The 14296-nt window shown below is 36.2% G+C and overlaps 1 protein-coding gene across 5 annotated transcripts in view; it reads left to right on the forward strand.

The window, feature by feature from the left end:
* Positions 1-14296, forward strand: part of KCNIP4 (potassium voltage-gated channel interacting protein 4) — a 381941-nt gene that overhangs the window by 276700 nt on the left and 90945 nt on the right. The window lies entirely within an intron of this gene.

Here is a 14296-nt window from a genome sequence, read left to right on the forward strand (position 1 = left end):
TTTGTATTAGAATGCTGATAGCAGCATAAGATTCAAAAGATAAAAGAATTATTCTGTATACAAGGAGACTATGTCATTTTTATCTTGGTACCACATTCACAGCCATTACCACCTGTCAGTGTAGCAGCATTCATCAACTACTCTTTTATATTTAAATGAACAAGTCCAATCTGTAAGCAGTGGAACTGCTGTAAATCTGTTCAGCATTGGTCTTTTCATGAACTATATCTCCTAATGGTTGTAGCTCAGTCCCAGGTCCTGTTCCTAGCTATATGTCCTGTCACTTACACTAACGAATATGATTTTTACAGTGCAAATTATGCTCCACCTACCTCATTTACTGTCAGTGCTTTCTAATAAGATGTCCTTCAGTGTTTACAGCAAGACTGAGATGTGCATGAGTCAGTCACACAACTGCTAGTGTTCTTAATCCAGTTAACTGTTTAATTTGTGCTACTTTTGAAAACCTTAATAATAACGTTAAACTCATTTGGATAATGACCCTTCTGTTGCCAGTAGAAATCTGTCACATATTTTAAGTGTAGAGAGACTAAAAAAGTATAATTAAGGTAGAAAACAGACTGCATCACCAAAAGAGATTTTTTTCTTGATATTTCTGCATATTTGATATTTTGGTTTATACTTCATACTCATTTGGCTTATAAGAATATAAGCTGAATAGGTTAGGAGAAATCACAGTCCTGTGTTATAAATCTTTATGAATATTTATGAATATTTGTCTTGGTCATTTTTATGAGTCATGCTTGGATAGGGAGACAGGTTTTAATTTATTCCAATATGGGTGATTTTGACCCAAGACATCATCTGGTGCATTTATGTTCATGAATGCTACAAACATTTTTTCTCTGAATGTTCTGTCCCTCCATGCTGTCATCCTCAACTGCGCATTGCTTGTGGTTCATTCATACAACATTGTGTGTTGCCTTGGAGTGAAAATACCTGAACTATTATACTGATTAAGAAATAAAGAATTTTTAATATTCTATTTACACTACTTAAACAAAAGTTTGCAATGCCCAAGTTTATATCAAAAGTCAGAGAACTGCTGCTACTGCTGCTGCAGCTTGTCTAGTCCTTTTTAGGAGCTCATTTCTTTTCTTTCTTTAACTGCATGTCTTCAGCCATCTATTTCTGACTGCCTGATTCACTGCCCCTCATATTTTAGCAATACATTTCCTTCTTTTAGATTTATGTTTTCAAGCCCCAAACAATAAATTGGATATAACTTCACCATGATATTCTGTAGGCAAGAATAAAAGAGAAAACAATAAAGATTCCTTTTTTCCTATCATTGATCTTGGTGATTATGAGCAGAAATTCTGTGCACTAGTATTCTACACAGCAGCTTGCTATGTACAAAAGTAGCTTTTGCTATTAGTAGGTGGCAGTACTGATCAAAACTAATTTGCAGTTGCAGTACTTATCTAGCACAATATGTGAAATGGGTCTGGCATAATATTATGACACAGTTGTACTGCAATTACCTTCATGGAGATTAAGGTGTGCAGAATAAGGTGTCAAAGCATACTTTGGTTTCATTTACTTTGCCTTGTTAATTTGAAATTTGCTAGATCACAACAAAGCTGCTTAGAATTCTTTAACTTTGTTGAAAATATTCTAGCTTCCAAGCAAAGAAAACTTTAACTTTGTTGTACTTGGTTCAGGGATATTTCTATTTGAAATATGATTTTCAGGTTTCTGATTTCTCCTTTTCACAGACCTATGGATGAAAATCACAGCAGCAGATAAGATGTAGCTGAAAAGCTAACTGTTCCTTATCTATCTCTTTAGGCAGATTAGTTTTTCTTTGCTGAAAGACACCTTAAGAAAAATATGCTTAACGTTCTGGGGGGTCAGTACCTGTCCTCATTGGCAAATGGTACATTCTGAGGTCAGAGTTCATTCAGAAGAAAAAGGTTAGCACGTTATTTGGGGAGGTTGGGAAGGGTAAGGATAATCCTCCTTAAAGAGTGGATCCTGAATTTCACGAAGGTATTCATTTCTATGCCTGCACTGCCAATAACTGTTGCTGACTCACTGGCTATATGTATGGTTACATATATACATCTGGAGTTTCATTGAACTGGATGTATTGTGAGGCTTGGTGAGCTAGTTGTCTGGAGCAAACAAGAAAAAGGGCTTTTACTTGTTTATTCATTTATTTTATGTCGGATTTTAATGCTATTGACAAATGAGCAGTGACTGTCTATAGTGAGGAGTATATTTTCTAGCACTTATGGAATAAATCTAGAAGAGTGAGCACTTTTAACCCTTCATAATATAAAAATGACATCACCAAATGTAATAAAGTTGTGTGGTTCACACTTCAACTAAATGGATTGTGATCTGTTAACAGATGAATGTACTGTGGTGGTGGTGGAAGAAAATGAAAGGAAGAAGCAAATGATTGTCTGTAGTTAAAAACAATCTCTTCTGTTGACTTCAGAAGATTGGTACTTTCTATATATTATAAATTGGTTTGCTGCTTAAAAAGGAATTTAAGGAGAGTTTAGAGACGTCACTCCTTTAGACTGGAGGCACAGCTAGAACAATTATGATAAAGACTGCTATTAGTTCTAAAGGACAGTGTAAACAGCAGATAAAAGATGGCAAACAGATGAAAGTGGCATAATATGTTATGGACCTAAGTTCTCAAGATAATTCAGTGCAACAGCTCTATAAATCTTCTTTGTTATTTATTCTGCAATTCGGTAGCACTTCAGAAATGAAAAATGTATTAACTTCTGTCTGTTACTGTGTGTGCAAATGAGTTGCCAGTAAACCACAAGGATGTTGTGTTGTTCCATGAAAAAAATATCGCGTATTAAAAGTGCGTTTAGCCACTGATCTTTTCCTTTCTTTGTAAGCTTCCTAAACATTTTACTTTGCCTCCTGTTAGTATATTTTAGTCAATGTCTTTTTGACATCCTGTTGGAAATTTCCATTCTTCCCACCACTCTTTATAGTAATCACTACTCTTTCCACCACTGAGCAGTTTCAAGTGTTCAGGAGCAACAAAAAATGCATTTGTTAAATGTGTGTCAAAAACCACTTAGGTGAGAAAAAAGGAGAAAATCATTGACAAAAACTTTAAAAACATATCCATTTTCATAGGTGCAAACAAATAAATAGCATCAATCAGAATTCATATCCCTTATGGGATATTTCTCAGTTCATCATACACTCCTACTTCATGAAAATCTCTTTTGGAAAAAAAATTGCTAAGTTCTTCACTAGACATATTTCTCTGACATTTATTTATATATATGGATTTCCTCGAGTATGTGTAATGATATACGTAGCAGAACTGTCTGGTTTTAAAGTTAACATTTCCATATGATAAAATCCATACAATTTCACAGAAATGCTGTTTGCTTTTTACAGGGTGAGGAAAGGATAAATTAAAAAAAAAAAAAATCCAAATTTGAACTATGAAATTCCTAAGACAAAGTTTCTCTTTTTAGGAGGAAAAAAAAAAAAAAAAAACACCAAAAAAACAGTTTATCATAGCGTAATAGCTCTCTTCGTATTGTTTTTACATTTTTGCTATTGCTATTTTACATAAGGCCATGATTCTGGATGAAAAATGATTCTCAATATTTATTTTACTGCTGAACAGTTTATATCTCAAGGAAAAAAAAGGAAACTAATGATAATCTCTCACAGAAAATTGGTTCGAACCACTTTTGAACTAAAAAGGCTGCACTGTAACAAGTCAGAAGGGTCACTGGTTACCAGTTGCTTCAAAGAGCAGTATGCAGCTATGCTCAGGACCACGCATGAAGCTTCTGTCTCTTTATTCTTTGGAAAATAGCTCTTTACAATGCAGCAGCTACCCTGAAAACATTAGACATTTGTCATATATAGTCAGTGCTGGTACCTGCTTTTCCTTCTTCAGAAAAGCTGTATTGCACAGAGCGCCATTCACACCATGGACAGGGCTGCAGCTGAAGTCTGGCAGCTGGATCTGGTACTCTGAAGGTGTCCAGGACCCCTTTCCTGTTTCAACAAGGATGTTGAAACTGTCCTTCCAGTAAAATTTGATTTCAGAACTTATCAGCACCCCTACTGCTTCTCAGCACAGGACATAACTCTGTAAAATGCTAATTTACCACCAGACAGCTTGAAAATGCAAAAATAAGCTGAATGTTGCTCCTGCATGCCTGGAATATTGTAGAGTTAATGAATATCCTGAGTTGGAAGGGACCCACAAGGTTCATTGAGTCCAGCTTCTGGCTCCATGCCGGACCACCCTATGACTATGAGAGCATTGTGCAAATGCTGCTTGAATTCTGGCAGCGTGATGCCCTGAGCACTGCTCTGGAGAGCCTGTTCCACACCCACCACCCTCTGGTGAAGAACCTTTTCCTAGCACCCAACCTGACCCTGCCCTGTTGCAGCTCCATGCCATTCCCTCAGGTCCTGTCACTGTCACAGAGAGCAGAGCTCAGCACTGCCTGTCTGCTCCCTAAGGAGCAGCTGCTGCCATGAGGCCACCCCTCAGCCTGCTCTGCTCTGGGCTGAACAAACCCTAGGGGCCTCATCTGTTCCTCATCCATCTTTTCCTCCAGACCCTTCACCATCCTTATAGCCTTCCTTTGGATGCTCTCCACTGGAGACTGATAGCTCCAAAGAGGCAGAGATGGTTGGAATTATTCCTTAACTTTTGTGTCTTTTTATATTTTTTTATAATGTGCATTTTGCTTATCTGTGTTCTGCTTTAGTTCTGTCAGCACATCTTTTTATTTCTATCATAAAAAAACATCTTGAGTTACTTATTTTTAAAGAAAAATCTATATAGATATGTTTTTTTCTTTCTTTTTTTGGTTAAACTTCACAATCAGTATAGCATGCCTTTCCAAAAACTCCAGTAGGTGCTATTGTTCAGGATGGAGGAGAAATGATTGCATTTGTTCAAGCCATTTAATTATTTTTGCATTTTTCTCCACCTATACTAAAATGTTTGCTAATTTTTAACACATTAATATTACTGAGAAGCTTCTTTGGGGATCAGAAATCTCCTTGTTCTGCTGGATGGGAGCTTCTGTTCAACAAATAATGCAGCAAGTACTGTTTAGCCTTTACAGCAGTTGCATTCCCTTTCCCCCAAAACAATTAAAAATGAAACAAAAAGAAATAGCAAAGTGAGACAGCCACTGCATTCTCTTAGCTTGCCACCCAGAGCAGATATCAAATGCATCTTCTTTGGTATGCTAGACAGTGTAATTAATTAGGAAGAAAAAAATATACCAGACTCACCAAGAGAATTTGCCTGCTTCCTGAGCACCTTTTGTTATAGACTTAATTTCTTCGTACAGAACCTTGTCTTACAGATGACAAACTTTAAAAGTACTAATGAAATAGACGTCCTATATACATTAAAAGTGTTTTTTTAAAAAAAAGATTAATTATAAACCATTAATCTTTACTATGAGATGCTGGAACAGGTTGCCCAGTGAGGTTGTGGATGCCCTCTCCCTGGAAGCATTCGAGGCCAGGCTGGATGGAACACCTTGTGAGAGGTGTCCCTGACTATAGCAGGAGGGCTGGAACTAGATGACCTGAAAGATCCCTTCCAACCTAAACCATTCTGTGATTCTATGATTAAATATACAAAGTTCATCTCCCGAGTTTGCACAGGATTGCAAGTGCTGGACTGCAACTGTGAGATGAGTACTCAAAGGGAGATGAGTACTGTCTGCAAAGTGTGGACACTGTGTGGACACATCCTTTTTTTTTTTTTTTTTTTTTAATCAAATTATTTTTCTTCTATTTTAACAATCTTCTGCCTTGGAAGGGCCTAGTTATTCTTCCATGTGTAACAGAGTTGTTTCAGGGAGAGACTGTGTGTTACTGTTATTGCTAGCTCAGAATAAGTTTAAAAATAAACATTACCGAAACAAACTTCAGTTGCAGTGAGAGAATGGACTGAAATCCTGTCACACTCTTAGGGTACCTCTATTGGAAGAAAGTGCCTTAAAACTAAGGGCATACTTGGAATCTAGTGATAAGGGGTATAGGTATTAAGTTTCATTTACTTTTGAGTAATAAGACAAAATGTAATAAACTATTTAATATTACTTTGGTGTGAGAGGGACATTAATGAAATACTAAGATTATGACTGGCAATCCAACTTGATAAACCTGCTCATGTCTAATGGGGCTCCACCTAAAATCTTTCAGTAACTAGTTTTTCCATATAGCTGTTTTGTTTAATTAGAGCAGGTCCAGCAAAGAGCAGAACGGTGGGGAAGTTGGAGAAGTGCTTCTGAGGAGATCAGAGAAATTAAAACTCGTAGCCTGGTCCACACATGAGTATGGGAGGGGAAATTATTCTTAATACTCTTGGTTTTAGAATGGTTGAAAATGTCTTAAAAATTAAGCAATCTCTGAACCATGTTTTAAAACTGTCCATTTAAGAAAGAGGAATGCATGGAGGTGTCTTTTTTTTTTTTTAATTTTGATATAGCTATTTACATGTCAAGCATGTGAAAATGAGCTCATGACCTATAAATCTAATGTACATAATGGAGTATCTCCTTATCCTAGCTGTAAGGAATACAGAAGCTGTAATAAACTCTGCAGAGTTGGCATAGAATATTGTGGTGTCTAAGGCTTTGTTGGAGGTACAAAATGTGTGTTTCTGTATTTTCTGGCTTCCCTTATTTCAGCATTTGGAAGAACCTCGTGATGGTGCAGTCTGTTGTAAATTGTAATGCTTCCTCAGGGAACAGCTGAAACCTTCCTTTTACTTAAGTGATAACAAGGCATTGTAAACTTACTGCTTTCTTCAAGGGCTTGTTTTATACTGTTGCTGTTTTCCAGAGTGCTAAAACAGCAAATCTGCTGGAGCAGATCATTTTTCATTGTGCTGCATGGACCCTCAAATATCACTGTAAGAACAAATTGTTAGCCAGGAAAAAGCTGCATTAGGAACTTCAAAACATGATCATTTTATACTCTTTCTTCCAGTCCCTGCCCAGTAATGATTTGCTACTTCTTTCTTTTGAGAACTAATGAGAGTCTAGCACACAAAATCTTTACATTTTCTGAAGTAAATTTTCTGAATCATTAGTACTCTGCCAAACTCATACTTTTGGTGGGGGATTTTAAAAGTCCACAAGATTCCTAACTGAGAGAAAAATCTGAAAAACAAGGGAACAAATAAAAACAGTGCCCTTGCTCCTTTCAGTGTGTTATATATCCTGTATATCTCCCTGATATCATCCTCTGATGAGATTCACTACTAAAATTTCTCTGAAGTAAACCCATTCACTTTTTCATTGAGACCCACACACTGAAAATGGCCTTCAGTGTCTAGGAGCAATAAGAGAACTGGCCCTAAAAGGTTTATTCTCAGGTTTGTTTTCACAGAATGGTTAAAGCTGGAAGGGACCTCTAAGTGTCACCCCTGCTCTTGTGTTCCAGTTTGTGCTTGTTGCCTCTTGTCCTGGCACTGGGCAGCAGAGAAAAGAGCCTGGCTCTGTCTTTGCACCTCCCATCAGGTATTTGATGAGATGAGCCTCTGAGCCTTTTCTTCTTTAGTCTGAATAGTTTCAGCTTTCTCAGCCTCTTCTCAGAGGAGAGGTGTTCCATTCCTTGGATCATTTTCATGGCTCTCTTCTGGACACAATCCAACAAGTTCATGTCTCTCCTGTATTGAGGATTCCACATAAGGATGCAGTACTCCAGGGGAGGTATCACCAGCTCAGAGTAGATGGGCAGGTTCACTTCTCTTGACCTACTGGCTGCTCTTCTTTTGTTGCAGCCCAAGATATGGCTGACTTTCTGGGCTGTGAGGGCACACTGCTGGCTCAGCTTGCCATCCATCAGTACCCTGAAATCCTTTTTGGCAAAATCATGATTTATCCTTTCACCATCTTGTACTGATAGTAGGGGTTGCTATGACCCATGTGCAAGCCATTGCATTTGGATTTGTTGAACCTCATGAGGTTCTGCTGGACCCATGGCTTCAACTGTCTAGATCTCTCTGGACAGCATCTGGTACCTTGGGCACATCAACCACACCGTGTAGCTTGGTGTCATCTGCAAACTTGCTGAGGGTGCATTCCATCTCACTGTTGATGTCACTGATGAAGATATTAAAGGGTATGGTCCCGGAACTGATCCCTGAGGGGCACCACTCATTGTTGATCTCCTTTCAGACATTGAGCCATTGACCAACACTGTCTGGGTACAATCCTGTAACCAGTTCTTTGTCCATTGAACAGTCCACCCATCAAGTCCATATCATTCCAATTTGGAAAGAAGAATGTTATGGGGGACTGTGTCAAGGGCCTGAAGTCTAGGTAGATGACATCAGTGGCTCTTCCTATGTTAATTAATGCATTTACACCATCATAGAAGGCCGGTACATTGGTAAAGCAGAACTTGCCCTCAGTGAAACAATGCTGGTTGTCTCATATCACCTCCCTGCCTTCCATGTGCCTTAATATAGCTTTCAAGAGGATCTGTTCCATGATCTTCCCTGACGCTGAGGTGAGGCTGGGTCATCCTTTGTACCTTTCTGAAAAATAGACATAACATGCCTTTTTCTCAGTCACCAGGAACTTTACCTGACTGCCATGACTTTTGAAATATCACTGATTGTGGCTTGGGAGCTATGTCAGCCAGTTACTTCAGGACTCTGGGATGCATCTCATAGAGACTCAGTTATGGATGTTCAAGTTCCTCAGGTGGTCAGGAACCTGATCTTTGCTAACAGCAGGAGGGGCAATTCTTTCCCCCCCCAGTTCTCACCTTTCAACTCATCCACTTGAGCGGTGTGTGAGGAGTAGTTGCCAGTGAAGGCTGAGACAAAAAACGTGTTGAGCACTTTAGCCTTCTTCTTGTGTGTTGTTATCAGCCTGCCTCTATTGCTCACTAGGAGTTGGTACACCGTCTTGGACTTTTCTTTTCTGATTGATGTACCTGTAGAAGCCTTTCTTACTCTTATTTGAACCCCTTGCAAAGTCCAGTTCAAGCTGGGCCTTGGCCTTCCTGACCCAGTCCCTACACACCCTGGCAGCATTCCTGTACTCCTTTCAGAGTACCTTTCCCTGCTTGCACTGCCTTACATATGTCCAACTGCCTTCCAGTAGTTACATTATACTATAGTTCTACAATGTAAACATACATTTATATTTACAAACTTGGTAGTGACAGTTCCTACTACTGCAATATCAAGGGTGATTAAATATAAAAAGTAGAACAGTTCTATGTGCTGAGGATGTAGTCATATAATTTAGAGATAATTTAGTTTGCCAAGTAAGCCAGTGGGCCTTGCAGTAAAACAAAGCAGAATTGGATTACTTACTATTATTAAATGTAATTTAACCTTGTTTAGAAAAGAAATGGTTTCTCTCTAATGCTTTGCTCAAGCTTTATAAATTAAAATGCTACTGTTACTCCCATGGCCAATCTGCTTAATGTACAATTCACTTGTGCAGTAGCTACTTGAAGAATAATTATATAACAAGTTATATCAATTAATTTTATAGGAAAATGAAACCACCTGTAGCTGTTATGTCACAGGAGAGAGTTTGGTAATGTTTTTCTTTTGGGATTCTTTTCAGTTCTTGCTTTCAGATCAGTAATAGCCGCAGTTCCTTGATTTAGATCAAAGCAAGAGCAAAAGCTTCCAGGAGCAAGTGAGAGTCAGGTGAAAACAAAGAAAATGATAATAATAATAAAAATCACAAAACCCCATTCCATAGCCTCGAATAAGACTACTACAATGAGGAAATCAACTCTAGATATTTATAGCCATAACATTATTTTAGTGTAATTTACTTCAAAGTAAGGGACCAAGTAATCAGCATCTTGGATATCAAATTTTCTCCCTTGATTATAAACCAAAGATATCTTTTCTGTACACGTGTTGATCTATTATTTTCTTTTTAACTTTCTCAGACTATATCCACTTACAGTCATTAAAGATCCAGGTCACTTAGTGTAAATATTAAAGATGATTCATGAAATCGGACAAATTTCATTTTAGGTAATTACATTCTGCATAGGTCTTCTGTCTAGAGAAAGTTTTTCTGCAATTTTGGTAGGATAAGTAATCTGCTACTGCAGTTTTGTGCTTTTCAGTAGCTGCAGCACTGGATAGGTAAACAAAGTAATTTTGTATATTAGCTTCATTTTTCTAAGCATTTTATGAAATTACATAGTATTGTGTGTTTATCTGTAGCAGCCTATGCAGAAGTTATTACATTCAGAAGTATGAATTTTTTTACCCTGAATATAATTCTTGAAAGGATCTGTGTAAATTAATCACTTCTCCTAATTCCCAGAATATTTCTTCTGGGTCACAGTTTTTTCTTTAGATCTATGTTTTTTGTGTTGAAAACTGAACATTATTGCCTATGAACAGATATCTTACTAGCTAATAGGAGGATTAAATTCATTGTCAGCCAGATAACTTGCCTAATAAACTCACATCTGAACTCAACAAGAATTTGAAGATTATGAATTCAGCTGACCTGCACATAGGCGTCCTTCCTGTGTTTATTTCATAATTTCTTTCTCTTCTGCCTGACTGTTATTTCCCTCTGGAAAAAGAGTAGAGAAAGAAGGACAACTAATTAATACTCTTTTTTTTTTTTCTTTCTTCTCTTAACTTGTCAACTGTTTTCCTTTTCAGCCAGTTTTAGGAAAAAATACCAAATAGTTTCTAATGAACTATTACTGCTAGCCAATTAAAGCTCCCCCTCCCTCCTCTCCCCCCGTAAATTGCTTCTAATACTGGGCAAATGCATTCATTTGAGGAAAACAGTATAATTCAAGTCAATTAACAAATAATGATATATCCTCATCATTAAAATTATTTTCAGTTTTAGTCAGCTCTGATCTAAATTAGACAATAGCAGATATAGAATGTCCACATAGAAAAGAAATTGAAATCGAAGTATAAAGAGAGCCCTTATTTTGAGACACTGTTGACAAGCAGATGTTGAAAAGAAAGTACAGTGGAAAAACATAAATTAATTAAATGTATTTTAGATCAGATATGTATTCTTATTTTTCTACTGTCATATATAAAAGTCAGAAATTGAATAGAAGAATTTACAAATGATAATCAAAAATCCTTGTAAAATTAAAGTTGCAAAATAAAATTTCATATTTTTACTGTGTTAATTACACTGTCAGCTTGTAGTTAAAAGATAAGAATTTACTGGAATTAAACTAGATCACCAATGTATTTAAGAATTCTAGGATAATACCTGATAATTTTGAAAGAACTGTTTAGTCATATACAATTATAGGGAAAGTTTATACCCTAAGACACAAATGAAAGAATTACTAGTTATCTAGTATTTCAAAAGTATTCCAAAAGTTTATTCCTTTTTTGTTCTATTCATAGAGCCCTAATGTTATTCTGAAGCATTTCCTACCTTTAGCAATGTGTCAAATTGGGTGGATTATTGGTTTTTCTTTTTTTTTTAAATGGCAGATCTTACCTGCTTTGAAATTATTAAAATTCAGTTTTCCACACATAAGCTTTATAAGTAACATTTCTAAGCATTCAGAAATACACAGCAATCAGATCTTTGTCTCTAATACAGTTATATTTCAAGGTATCTTTTTTTATGTTTGCTTCTTCCTATATGGGGAGTATTCTATTTAAAGTAGCGTAGTCAACAATTAATCAGAATAGTTTATAGAAATATTATGCAAGAACTCCAAAACTGGGTTGCCAGCATTCCATTTCAGAGCTCCCTGAGGATTTTTACTTCTAGAGAGAAGACACCCTCCACAGTGCTTCAATGTGCGTTTCTCTTCTCTGCTTACTTAGGGAGAAAAACATGTCCTCAACCTTGCACAGATAATGACCAATGGATAGAAAGAGGAGGTGGCAGATCCATAGTCAGGTTCTCTACCCCAGCCTTTGAGAAGCACCATTCTTTGTCATGCATCACATTGCAAGGTGTACTCCTCTGTTGCTGTAAAGCAGCAGATCAACCTAATGGTCTATTTTTCTGTGGGGATACATTAATAATTTGGAGTGTTCTGTATTGCAGTTTGGGTACTGACGTGCTTATGCTTTCTGATAATTGTTCAATAAACCCTCAGGGTGGTAGTGGCTGAGTTTCATGCAAACATTAAAGGTTCTGCTTCAAATCTTCATGGGGAAGAATTTATAGCCAGTGGAATTTGCACTATTTAGTGATAGCTTTCTATCAATTCTGCAGTGTTGACACGGTGGTTTTTTTCTTATTGAAAAATCACTAGGAAGTTTATGCAAAGTTATATATTGCTAAGTCGTCACCAGAATACATCACAATGTCCAAAATGGAAGAGGGAGTTAAGGAATGACAATGAGCCAGAGCAGTGCTTGAATATTATAAGCTGTGTGCTGATGTTTCTTTGCTTCATGTAAAGGATGGTGTTTTCCTTCATATCCCGGAGAGGGTGTTGATGAAAAAATTCCTTTATTTTGAACAACTTTTAAAATTTTCTCATAGTGTCAATATAGGCAACCTATATGGACTTATCATAGAAATATTTTTTTAGATATAGTGCTCAAAATATGAAGTGAGAGGTAGAAGTTAAATTTGGCTATGAGTTTAGGAAGTGATCAGAATACGAAGAGGTAACTCATTTAACTAAATTTTATGTTTTCTTTGTTCAAGACTGATTTCATTTTCAAATACTTTGTGGCATGGCATTTTTTATCTATTTATTTATTTTTTTGATTGAATGACTCTAGAAGAATTCACCTCTGTAAATTACTCTGTTATTTGGATGTGTTGCATGGAGTATTGAAAGACACGTTTTGTACATTGCTTCTTTTCCTTTCTACATTGTTGATTGTCTTTACTGCTTTACTTTTCAGAGCTAAGTATTGGAGAATCACAAAGTCTCTGTGTGTTTCTTCTAGCTCTCATTTTTATTTTTTTTTAAGGATGTAATTTTGGAAGTAATTAATCAATTAAATTAGTAAATAAGTTAATTTATTTATTTTAAAATGTTTCTGTGTCTCATTTGCAGAACAGACAGAATTGACTTCCAAAACTCTGAAAAATTGTAATCTCTGGCCCTTCTATTTTTTTGGAAGACATCTAGGTCTCTTTCCTTGTGTGAAGACAAAAAACAAAAGTCTGGTCATGTCCAACACTTCCATCATTTTCCTGATGCAATTTATTAATCACTAAGGCGTCTCTCACGACTATATTATGATTGCTTTCATTATATTAGGATTGTTGTTTCTTTAAAGTCTGCAAAACAACATGTTTCAAAGTTCCCATCCGGGGGTCGTTTTGAGCCCTGAAATACTCTGAGTGGTTGGCCATGCTACAACGTTTGAGAAAACGAAGAAATTTTGAGACAAAGATAAGAGTAAAAGAAGAGTAAAAGAATAAAAAGGAGAAAACATAGATGAGATTAAGATAAAGAGATTAGGGCCTTAAAATGGGAAGATTTTTGAGAGTAATTAGAAATTTAAAAGAGGTAAGAAAATAGTACTTTTTTTGAAATGGAACAGAACTTTACATGAAAATATATTAAATACTGATAATACTAGGAAAATGCAGATGGGGTCACTGAATTTGGCTTGATATCTTTTAATTGTGTGCTTTCCTACTAAAAATCATTAGCTTTCCTGATAATAGGAAAAGAAACTGATTTTCAGTTTCAGAGCATATGTAAATAATATAGAACTCATGACATTTTAGTATTAAATATCTAGACCAGTGAAATCAGAGGATATTGTTGGCTTTGTATTGCACAGATATAACCTAAAAAGAACTGTAGTAAAAATGTGATTTCCCAATAACTAAAAGCATTCAGCTTCTAGAGTGCTGTCCATAGGTAAAAATATGTGATTTGTTATTGTAATTCAATAGAGATAGCCTTCAAGGAAAAACAAAAAAGTTGGTTGTCAATTGGAAGTTGTATTTTTCTTTATTTTTGTGGTAGACCATAAAAAGATCATTAATGTTTCAATTTATTATCCAGAATTAAAATGTTATAGTTTTCTGACCAAAAAGTTTCTAAGCTTCTCAAGTAATTATTAAGAATTGTTTTGAATGGAAAGTGTTAAGTCATCTAAGATTAGCAGTCACTATCACCCCTACTTTAAGAGATTACTTTCAATGTTAGAACCTTTTGTAAAGTTACATTTTTCTGAGAGTTTCTTTCACTTCATGCTAGTGCCTTGTAAACTGGTGGGCACAATGTAGTTAAATGGGTACGACAGGAACCACATTAGCATTGAGGGCAAACCTTACACTATTTACACATGTGCTGCATAAATGCTTCAGAGCTTATT

The sequence above is a fragment of the Phasianus colchicus genome, chromosome 4 (assembly GCF_987193195.1).
Source record: "Phasianus colchicus chromosome 4, bPhaCol1.hap1.1, whole genome shotgun sequence".
NCBI classification, from domain to species: Eukaryota; Metazoa; Chordata; class Aves; order Galliformes; family Phasianidae; genus Phasianus; species Phasianus colchicus.